The sequence below is a fragment of the Mastomys coucha genome, unplaced genomic scaffold, assembly GCF_008632895.1.
Source record: "Mastomys coucha isolate ucsf_1 unplaced genomic scaffold, UCSF_Mcou_1 pScaffold3, whole genome shotgun sequence".
NCBI lineage: Eukaryota > Metazoa > Chordata > Mammalia > Rodentia > Muridae > Mastomys > Mastomys coucha.
In genome coordinates, this window is record NW_022196909.1 from 60716408 (window position 1) to 60725550 (window position 9143).

A 9143-nucleotide genomic window follows, 5' to 3' on the forward strand; every position below is an offset into this window, starting at 1 on the left:
CTGGGTTCTCAGGGTTGTAGTCCATGTCCATCCCCCATCCCTTCTAACACAAAGGTCTCCTTGTTCACCACCATAAGAGGTCCAGCTACCACCAACAGGCCTCCACTTTCCAGTACTGATATGCAGCCTGGAACTCTCTCCTGAGTCCAGTCCCTTTTATCTGTGAGGCTCACAGGCCTCTAACTCTGTGGGGACACTAACCTGTCCCGCTCACTGAGTCCCCCCCCCCTTTTTTTTATTATGTCACCTTGGCTGGCCTGGAATTCATGGAGAGCCACCTGCCTCACCTCCTGAGTCCATCACACCTAGCCCCAGGTGCATTCATTTTTCAGGGCAATTACCCGCCAAGAAACTGGGAGCCATTAAACCACACTTAAAGTTCTGCCTAGTTGAGGTCCTCTTCGGACACTCTTCTCTCTGTCACCGCCAGGTTCATGCAGCTAACTCGCTTTGGTAGAGAGTCCTAACCATCACTCCTTCAGTAATATAACTGCTGGTTCTAACTAGGACACTAGCCGCCCTGAAGAAAGGGACACGTTTGTTAAATTACCCTAAACCTGCTGTTTACTACAAACATAGCTGGGGTTTTCGTGACCGATCTCCAGGCAATGATGTTTAAGCAGCAGATGTGGTTGATGCTGCCCACAAATGTATATCCTTAACTCAGAGTGTGCCTTTCTCTGTCCTCTTTTCTCCTATCTACTAACTAGATTGTGGTGTAAAGGCTGGAGGTACAGAAGCCATTTTGGGTGATGAGGCACAAGAGCAGAGTTCTTGGCAGTAGAACTCTTGTTGCTCCTGACCCATTGCCTTCATCCTTTTAGGCTCAGCTTTAACGTCACTTCCTCAGAGAAGCCTTCCCAGATCCCCACAAGTCCAACAGGGAGTCTCTCACTGGGAACTAAGCCATTTTTTATGTAATGATTGAGTTTTTTTTTTAATAATTTTATTTTATTTTTTTTGTTCAACTTGAACACAATGTCCAAGAAAGCAAGAACTGAACCTGTTTTACATCATTGACTCCCCAGGGCCTGGAATCGCCACTCAACAAACCTTAGTGACTAACGACTGAGTGAATGAGCAAACTGCACAGCTTGTTATTACATTTGATTTGACTTCATGTTGTTACATTCTGGAAAAGGGCTTCGTGTATCTCAGGCTGGCCTCAAACTCACTATGTCGGCAAACATAACCTTGAACTTCTGATCCTCCTGTGAGGTGGAAGTTCCGGGATATGTCGTGTGATGCAGACTCACCGTGGTGTTCTGCTGAAGCTGGGAGTGTGAGAGGACACTGAGATGTTTGGAGGGAGTATAAATAGGACTTAATGGCCAGTGATGGTGTGCTTGCATAGCTAGCTTTGCCATACTTCACTGGTCTCCAGTCTTCACTTCATTGAGGGAGGCAAGGCAAAGAACTTCTGGCATCCAGTTGATCCTGGATGCTCTGGCTGGTTGGTGTGGATTCAGCAGAGGCCTGGCAGTTTCTGCTGCATCGTGCCACTGCTGCTGATTTGTGTTTGGTATCCTGGCACTACTGAACTGGACTCCTGGTATCCTGGCAGAGATTGGAATCACCCCAAGAACTACTAATAAACAGGTCCACATCCCCTTGTCCTATTTACCATCTTTTCTCCCCTACCTTTGGATGGTGGGCTGAAAGAGGGGTCAAAGTGTTTGAAAAACTCTTACTAAAAGTAGGTTTAAAAAAAAAAAATCTAAGCCTACACTCCCAAGTGCTGGCATTGCAGGATTGAACCATGTGGGGCTAGAAATTGAACGTGGGAATTTGTGCATGCTAAGCAAGCATTTGTCAACTTGAGCTACATCCACAGCCTTGAACTTTGAATTTCGAATGAAATTCCTGAACCCTTCATTGCCCAGGACAAACCATGCAGCAGCTATTCTACAGATGGACTCAACCACACTCACCTTCCAGTTTCTCACTTGCCATCTCACTCCAGGGAAGTTTACAACTCACCTGTAATGCCAGCGCCAGTTTGACCAGCGCCCTCTTCTGGCCTCTGAGGGCACCTACACTCATGGGCACATACACAGATGCACACATGCACATAATTAAAATAAATCTTTTGAGATGGAGAGATAGCTCAGCAGTTAAGCCAAGTACTCTGCTTGCTGTTCTTGCAAAGGACACATACAAAATAAATCTAAAAAGAGTTTTATTATTTTAAGATTTTTATAGTAATGTATGGGTGTGTTTTGCCTATGTGCATGTCTGTGCACTGCCTGCACTCCTGGTGCCCATGGAGATCAGAAGAGGGATCAGATCCTCAAGTACTGGAGTTACAGATGCTTGTGAGCTGCCATATGCATGCTGGGAACAGAACCTGGGTCCTCTGCCAGTGCTCTTAACTGCTGAGCTATCACTTAAGAGCCCTGCAAATACAATCTTCTATCTAGAATCACTTGTTTCCCACTGCCAAGTCTGGAGCAGTGGGTATCAGAGTCTTCACACACAGACAGGCTCATCCTGCAAGAAGTGGCTCCCAGGAGACATGGTACCTACTGTTCTGTGTGAGTGGCTAATCCACCATTGTGGTAGAGGTTTCCCAAAGCATGGTCACCTCTCTCAGGTCCTGCTCTTCTCATTCCCACTAGCTTCCTTCTCTTATAGCTACAACTTGACACTTCTTTTCTCTGCCTCTGTTTCCCTCCAAAGCAATAAGACAGGAGGAATAATGAATGGTGGGCTAGCCTCTATTATCAGGCTGTGAACCATGTTAGAGCAGGGTTAGCCTTTCTCTATCTCTGGCTTCTTACCTTGGCACAGAGCCTGGCTCATCATAGGCATTTAGAAAGTAGTACCTGCTGGATAAAGAGAAAGACAGTCAGGTGGGCATGGCTTTGGGAGAAAGAAAAACTCAGTTTGGGTGACAGTTTGAAGTGGTCTTGGTCCCCTGGATGCTCTGAGGGGCTGGAGGGGCGAGTCTCCTCCATGTCCTGAGGAGGTTTGGAAGTGCAGCGTTGTTGGGAACTTGAGAACTTCTCTCTCCTGGCCTCCATGCCTGGGTGACCATAATTGGCTATTGTCTCAGATGCTCAAACTGCTCCTCTGATAAAGTACAAAGGGGCCGCAGTTATGGGGCCACTGGAAATCGGTCCAGACACACCAGGGGCTTCCAGGCCATTGTCTTCAACCCCCTCACCTTCCTTCCCAGGGAGAACCTTTGTCCTCTGGAATAACAGCAAGTGCTCTTAACCATTGAGCTGTCTGCCTAGCCAGAAAGCAATAGAGAATCCAACAACAGCCTCTGGCATCGACCCGTGTACTCACAGGTACACACAGCCCTGCAGATCACATACACTACACACAAAAACACAAATAGCCTGGCATTGTAGACCACACCCTCAATCCCAGCCCCCAGGCAGCAGAAATAGGGGGTGAGTTTAAGGCTATTTTGGTCCACATAGAGAGTACCAAGCCAGCCAGGGATACATAATGAGACCCTGTCTCAAAAAATAATTAACTAATTAATCAGTTAAGGACTTCGAAATGTCTGGTGTGCATTATGTGCTCGTTAAATCTGGCTGTCACTCCTGTGTCAGTGTGTCCTGAGACAAGAGAGGATCTTCCTAGGAGTGGGTTGCAGTGACCAAGGGGAGATGGCTTCAGCCAGCTTTTTTTCCAGAAGTCTGGGTGGCAGTCTCTACCCCCTCTTCAGGCTCTCTGTGACCCCACCCTCCATTCTCCTGTCTCCATGACTCAGTGGGCCTTCAGCCTCTCCAGTCGCCAGCCTGTCTGCCCAGCTCTCACGCCTGATGCAGAGATAAGCACATCCAACGATAGTATTGTTTCTTACTTCCCGGGGTTCTTAAGTGTGATCCTAGAGGATGATGGGATTAGCCAGGCATGCTGGCAGTGTAGGGACTGGAAGGCCTGAGAGAGGCTGCTCCAAGCTGTCTGGGTCCTAGTCCTCTAAAGTGATGTAGGTAGCTGAGTTTGGAGAGGAGGGTCAGGGAACAGCTGTGGCCTGAGCTTCTGGAACATTCTGTCACCCTCACACCACACACACACACACACACACACACACACACACACACGCGCACACACACACTTGACCTAATGTAGAGTTAGGGGCTACCCAGCTGAATGGAGACACAGGACACCCCAACCCTATGGTCAGTCCTCTCCTCACCCCAAATCACAGCCTGTTGTCTCAGGGAGGTTGACTGATAGTAAGATACCTCATGGAAAAAGAGCTCAGATCATCAGGCCCCTGAGCCTATGAGGAGTTGAGCAGGCAAGGGGAGGGGAGAGAAGCCTGGGGGATGCAGTGCTCTGACTTCATCTGTGGTAGAGTCAGCCAGGGGAGAGGCCTTCCTCCTCTCCAGCCAGGGCGGGCCGAGTCTCCCTCCCTAGTCCCCAGTACTCCCAGTACAGCCACTCTCATGACCTCACTGCCATGAGTCCGGCAGGCAAGTGGCCAGGAACCAGGGACCTGCCAAAATCTACATGCTCCAGAGACCACCAAGGCCTGGGTGTTGCCTAGTTAACCTCCACCCACCCAAACACACGCCCGTGACACACTTTGTCCCACTGAGTGTGTGTTTACTCCAGCCAGCCTGGCCTACCTCTTTCCCTGACAAGACTCAGAGAAAGCCAGCCCCATCCACTTGCTATATACACCCCAACTCCTCCTCATCCTTCTCCTCCTACTAAATTCTACTCAGCTGCCATGAGACTCTTCCCTGAGTAACTTCTCCTAACTTCACAAGGATGCAGTGGTGACATGAGGAGTCCGTATGTTGGGATAGAGATGGAGGAAGTTATATGGACCAAGAGGACTGGGTTGAGCTCATTCTAGCAGCTTCAGTGGTGTCTGGTTGTAGTGGTAGAGATGTTAGGAGTTAACATGGTGGTAATGTTATGGGTGAAGTCAATGGTGTGAGGATACAATAGGTGGTGATGATGGAGTGGGGATGTTAGAGATGATGGGGATGTGTGTAGCAGTGGTTTTGGTGCAGTTGGTGGGATAGGTGGGTGGCAGAAGCGGTGTCATGGATGAGATGAAGATGTTATAGGTGGTGGATGTGAGAGAGAGGAGGTGTGAGAGTGGTCAGGAGGTTGGTGGCTCTGGTGATAGTGGAGATGATAGTGGTGAAGATAGGAATGGAGGTGCCAGTGGTGATGGTAGAGATGGTCATGGTGATGGTAGTGGTGGTGTAGATGGTCATGGTGATGGTAGAAGTGGTCATGGTGATGATGATGGAGGTGGTCATGGTAATGGTGGTAGAAGAGGTCACGGTGATGATGATAGAGTTAGTCATGGTGATGGTGGCAGAGGTGATCATGGTGATAGTGGAGATGGTCATGGTGATGGTGGAGATGGTCATGGTGATGATGCTAGAAGTGGTCATGGTGATGATGATAGAGGTGGTCATGGTAATGGTGGTGGAAGTGGTCATGGTGATGGTGGAGATGGTCATGGTGATGATGCTAGAAGTGGTCATGGTGATGATGATAGAGGTGGTCGTGGTAATGGTGGTGGAAGTGGTCATGGTGATGGTGGTGGAAGTGGTCATGGTGATTGATGGTGGCAGAGGTGGTCATGGTGATAGTGGAGATGGTCATGGTAATGGTGGAATTGGTCATGGTGATGATACTAGAGGTGGTCATGGTGATGATGCTAGAGGTGGTCATGGTGATGATGGTGGAAGTGGTCATGATGATGGTGGTGGAAGTGGTCATGGTGATGGTGGTGGAAGTGGTCATGGAGATGTCAGGATACTGATGATATTGTGGAAGGGATTGGTAGTGATGATGCTGATGGTAGCAAATAGCAATGGTGGTTTTAGAAGTGGTTCTGAGATGACTAGAGATGTCTCCTTTCCCTCTCAAGTATAAATAGAGCATCAGCAATGACCCTGGAGATACAAGGACTTCATGATAATTACTAATTCTCCAAGGCAATCATTCACAAAGACCATCTTCTCACTCCCCGCCACAGTAAAGTGCAATGAATGCCTTCTTAGACATTAGGAGAGCATCCCTCCAACTTGAAGCAAGTCTCATCTGACATGGAATCTGCCATGGCTACCTCTAAGAATGAGGACAAAGGCCAGTCTTGGGATAGAGAAGAACCTAAAATCCCCACAAGATGGGGTCACCATGATCCGAACCTCATCTCAAGGCTGGAATCATCCTTCTTATTGGCGGAATCATTGGGAGGGTTGGCATAAATGCCCTTAAAAGGGCACCAGCAGAGAACAGTAGTTCAGCAAACAGTGGATATTTTTCATCTTGTTTTCCAAGGCTGTCTCAGCAAGCCCCACCTTCCCCATACCCCACCCCACCTCTTTTCACCATACGCTTCTGGATATGCATGTTTCACAGCTATTGTAGCAGTTACCATCAACACAGCAGCGTAAGACAAGAGAAGCATATTACCCCAGTTCTGTGACCACAGTCTAAAGTCCTGGGGCAGCAGAGCCAGGCTCTTCAGTCTCTGTCTTTACCTGGTTGGTCACATGACCTCATCCTTGGATCTGTTTGTGTTCCTATCCATTTCTTACAAAGCACTGACTTGACTGAGTACCTTTGTAACGTCTACAAAGACCATTTCCGAATAAGACCACTCACTCAAATCCGAGGCACCACCTTTACATTCAACCCATTACATCCTCCATCTCAGAGGGAAACAAATCTAATTCCCCAAACCCTTGCCACCTGGCACAACCATGGCCCAGCTTCAAGCTGTTCCCCAGCCCTGCTACCTCTGGGCCCTCAGCCTGGCTACGGAGCCACCTTGGGCTCCGTGCAGGAGTATTCGTGCTCATGTTGAGTGCAGATTCTCTTCTTCACTTGGCGGTGAGAAAGGGGGATTCTAGGCTTCAGCAGAGCCCACAGAGGCCTCTCTGCTCGGAAATGCTTCTTCCTCTCCTACTGGCAGCAGTTTGATTTGGCAGGGGCCCAACTGGCAGGCTCAGCAGCTAAGGGAGCCTTGGGGGCAGGGGAGGGAAGGGTGAGGGGCAGGCGGATCCCTCTTCAGGCTCAGGCCCTGGGAGCTGGGCCAATGATGGGCCTCCCTGCTGGCTGGCTCCTGCCCACCACCCCCCTCTGGCTTCTCCTCCTCCTTGGACTCCTGTCCTCCCACAAAGGGGAATTCTGGAGACCCTCCACCACCCTCCCCAGCCAAGAGAAAGACGTGCAGAGGAGGAGCAGCAGCTGGCAAAGCAAGAATCGCAGAGCCAGAGCAATCAGCGGACCCTGCCCATCAGCTCATAGGAGCCCTGCATATTCCTGGAGGGCACCCTAGGACATCCTGGACTTCTCTCAAAATCTAGATCCCCTGTACTCTGTCCCTGAAATGTTCTAAAACTCATCTGTTCCTAGTGTCCCCCGCTAAGTCACTTGCTATCTTCTTCCAGGGCGCCTTTGCATCCCCAAGCTATTGAGCTTTCTTCTGAAAAGGGTCTCTTTTCAGAGGAGCAGAGCAAGAACTGATGTCCTCAGTCTCAAGAAAGTCCCGTGACTTCTTCTCATGAGAAAATGGTAGAGAAGTTCATGGGGTGCAGGGGCCTGTTTGAGAGTCCATTTAAGTCATACCTCTGCACTGAACACCTCTGTGACCCTAGACAGGTGAGGCTCAATTTCTTCTCCTAAAAATGAAGATATGCAGAGCTAATATCCAGGGTTGCAATGATGAATTCACATTGCCTTGGAGAGAATGGGTACTTCCAGTAATTATGCTAGGAGCATGTTGGGGGTGGGGGGGGTGATGGAGTAGGAATGTTAGAAGTGTGGAGGACGCTGGTGGCTATAATAAATGCAACAGTGAGCATGTGACCTGCCTGTAATTCCAGCCTCAGAACTCAGAGACAGCTGGCTGGCTAGCAAAACTAGCCACTACGGTGTGCTTTACGGTGAGCTTTGGGTCTGAGAGGCCATGCCTCACTGAGTAAGGCCGAAGATTGCTTGCCTACACGAACCTCCAGCCTCTGGGCCTAGGCCTCCCCACACATACATAAGAGATGTGCAGCTTGGTCTTCCTGTGGGTCCCAAACAGCTGGAGCAGGGCTTATCCCAAAAGCTGGCTATGTTCTAGCTGGGCTGCCGTGTCTGGCCTCAGTGGGAGAGGATATGCCTAGCCTCACAGAGACTTGAAGTGCCAGGGTAGGGGGATGGATACCCAGGGTGCCCCCACCGGCTCAGAAGAAAAGGAGAGGGGAAGGATTGTGAAAAGGGGTAATCAGGAAGGGACAATGAGCTGGATGCAAAGTGAATGAGTAAAAAAGAGAGAGAGAAGAGAAAAAAGGAAAAAAGAACAGTTAGCCTCCACATGCACGTGTGCACACACACACACACACACACACACACACATACACATAACACACAAAAAAAATAAGGAGAGAATGGGGGTGAGAACAAGCCATGGTAAGAATGGTATAGTAATAAGTTTTGTATAGATTTTCCCATGTACCTTGAATATTTTTGTTTGTTTGAGACAGAGTGTCATATAGTAGAGGCTGGCCTTGAACTCACTATGTAGCTGAAGATGACCTTGAACCTCTGGTTCTTCTCCTTCTGCCAACAAAGTGCTAAGATTACAGTGTGGTAGCTTGGTTTCTACAATGCTGGGAATCAAACCCCAAGCTTTGTGCGTGCTTGATAAGTCCTCTATCGTTCCAGCTACACCCCCCCCCCAGCTGCTCCCGAGCTCCTATTTAATCCTAAAACGAAGATTATGGCATAGAAGTCATTCCATGGCGGAGGGACCTGGGCTGTGAGGGTCCCGAGTTGGTGGGATGCTGACCTGGGGTTAGACTCCAAGCATGGTATCCTCTAACCCGCCATGCTCTGGCAGAGTAGGGACGTGAGAGAGCATCGTTGTGGTTATTAATTTTGTTAGAGATGGTTTGGGCTGAGTCCAGGCCACAAAGAGCTGCTGAGGTTGCAGGGGCTTCCCCAGTCGTCCCTGCAGGTGCAGGGTGGACATTTCTAGTGCCCTGCACCCACAAATTTTCTTGCAGTTTGCATGCAAGGATCTGTCTGGCTGCTTTGGCATTGCCGAAGTCCTGATCTGAGGCCAGCCTCCCCAGCTCCCAGCCACAGGAGGAGACCTCAGGCCTCCTAGGCCCTGGTGCCTTGACACATCTGGAAGCTGTTAGCCTCCTCGACCCCCC